The following is a 2,323-nucleotide window of genomic DNA, read 5'->3' as shown; positions in this document are numbered from 1 at the left end:
GGCAAAGCAACAAGCATCAGGCATCTCGAGGGCTTGCCAGGCAGCCCAGCCATGCATCGGATGCCTGCTTTAGAGCAACAGGCAGACGCACCCGCCAAAGCACGGCGTCCTCTCTACACAATTGCAGCAGTCGCGGGAGTGACGGGGGCAACCCCTGGAAGACCACCGCGTTGCGGTGCTTCCAAAGTTGCCAACAACGGAGAAGGAGGAAGGTCGAGCCCGTCCGCACCGGCACTGAGCCAGGGGGGACATAGTGTGCAGCAGCCCAACGGATGAGACCGCCGAGGCAACTCCCATCACAGACCAGAAGCGCTGAGCAAAAGGGCAGTCAAAGATGAGATGGTCCGCCAACTCCAGGGGCGCCGAGCAGATGGGGCAGCCAGCCCCCGCCGCCTCCAGAATGTGCTTCCGTAGGAGGACGTCTCTTGTCTGGATCCGGGCCTGGACCAAGAGCCAAACGAAGAAGCGGACGTGACTTGGAGCGTAGTTCTTCCAGACAAAATCAGCGTGCGGCGCAAGCACCCCACCAAAGTGGCATAGTTGGTAGAGGCTGGCGGAGGAGAGCGCAACACCCTTGTCACAGCCTGGGCGGAGGGATCGAATATCCGGCTCCGTAGTGAGGGCCAGCGCCCGGATGATTGGGAGGAGTATCGCGCACTCCCTGGCGCCCACATGGTTCAGGCGGGGGACGAGGACCCCAGCAAGCCCGTGTTGGAAGAAGTGAGCAACCGAGGCCGACGGCATGGTGGTGTGAGAGAAGAGGGAGCTCATCTGGACGGATAGGGCACCACCGGGAAGCCAGGAGTCCAGCAGAACGCCGTAGTGCGGCCGTCACCGACGGAGACAGCGGTGACCGCCCGGTACACATGCATAAGCTTGGCGAGGGAGGCCCAGTGCGGTCCGGGGAGCGACACCGCCACTGCCGAGGTCAGCAGCGAGCGTCCCAGCTCACCCCAGACCCAGCGAGCCCATGGTGCATCCTGGCGCGAGTGAAGGCGATGAAGGAGCTTCAGGAGGAGGCACCGGTTCTGGACCGGGAGGGCGCGAATCCCCAGCCCCACCTCATCCTTGGGACGGACGGCGCGGTCCCAGGCGATGAGACACTGGGCCCCAGAGGCTTTGTCTGTCGCGGTCCAGAGGAAGGAGCGGCGCAGGGCGTCGATCGCCCGGAGCACAGAGGGCGGGACCTCCATCGCAAACATGGCATACGTGGGGAGAGCGTCCAGCACGGCGTTGAGCAGCACCAGGCGCCCCCCCGAAGGACAGAAGCTGAGCGCGCCAGCCAGAGAGGTAGCGCTCAGCTTTGGCAATGAGCGGGAGGAAGTCGTCCATGGTGAGCTTGTGGTTGGAGAGCGGCAGGCCGAGGTAGATTTGAGGGAAGCTCCCAACACAGCAGCCCAACTCACGGATCATGTCGTGAAGATCATCCTCGAGGACATGGACGGGCGCGATGGTGCTTTTGTGGAAGTTGATGACTAGCCCCGTCGCAGCCGCGAAGTCGTCCAGGATGCCCTTGAGACGCCGAACCGCGCTCAGCTCCGCATGCATGATGATGATGGTGTCATCAACGTACTGAAGGACAAGCGGGGGCGCATCGGCAAACAGAGGCTGGCGCATCCCACCATCCTTCTTGATCATCTGTTGCAGCACGTCCGCGACGAGGAGGAACAGGTAGGGGGAGAGGGGGTCCCCCTGCCGCAATACCTTCTTGCATTTGATCCATCGCACGAGCACGCCATTTGGTACCACCGCGGACATGGACGACTGGAAGATTGAGTCCATCCAGTCACACCAGAGAGACGGGAAGCCACGCACCTCCATAATTGGGTGAAGGCTTCGCCAGTCGATGGAGTCAAGGGCTTTGGCAAAGTCCAGCTTCAAGACCAACGAGGGAGCCCGGCGGGTCTCGCAGCATTGGACAATTTCCGTTGCATACATAAAGTTCTCGGAGATGTTCCGCCCTTTAATGAACCCTGATTGGTCCACATCCACCACGTCCGAGATTTGTTGCTGAAGGCGCGTGGTCAGAACCTTGCACGGGATCTTGATATCGTAGTTCTGGAGCGAGATGGGTCGGAAACCACCTGGAGCGAGCACCCCCTCGGCCTTGGGAAGCAGCACAACATGCGCGCGGTTGATACAGGAGAGGTTCACGGAGTTGTCATAGAACCCCTCCATCAACCGCATCACATCGCCGGAGACCAGCTCCCAGGCGGCCTGGTAGAAGCCCGGACCAAGGCCATCGGGCCCCGAGGCGCTGGTTCTGTCGAGGCTGGCGACAGCCGCCTTGATCTCGGCCATCTCGAAGGGGGCAACCAGTTTG

General features: G+C 61.8%; 1 pseudogene; it reads right to left on the bottom strand.

Annotated features, from left to right (window-relative positions):
- Positions 1-6: 6 nt before the first annotated feature.
- On the bottom strand, positions 7-1,206 carry LOC123066925 (uncharacterized; annotated as a pseudogene).
- Positions 1,207-2,323: the final 1,117 nt, after the last annotated feature.

This window comes from Triticum aestivum, chromosome 3B (genome assembly GCF_018294505.1).
Source record: "Triticum aestivum cultivar Chinese Spring chromosome 3B, IWGSC CS RefSeq v2.1, whole genome shotgun sequence".
NCBI classification, from domain to species: domain Eukaryota; kingdom Viridiplantae; phylum Streptophyta; class Magnoliopsida; order Poales; family Poaceae; genus Triticum; species Triticum aestivum.
The sequence above is the reverse complement of the archived record's forward strand: the minus strand, read 5'-3'. Positions and strand labels throughout refer to the sequence as shown.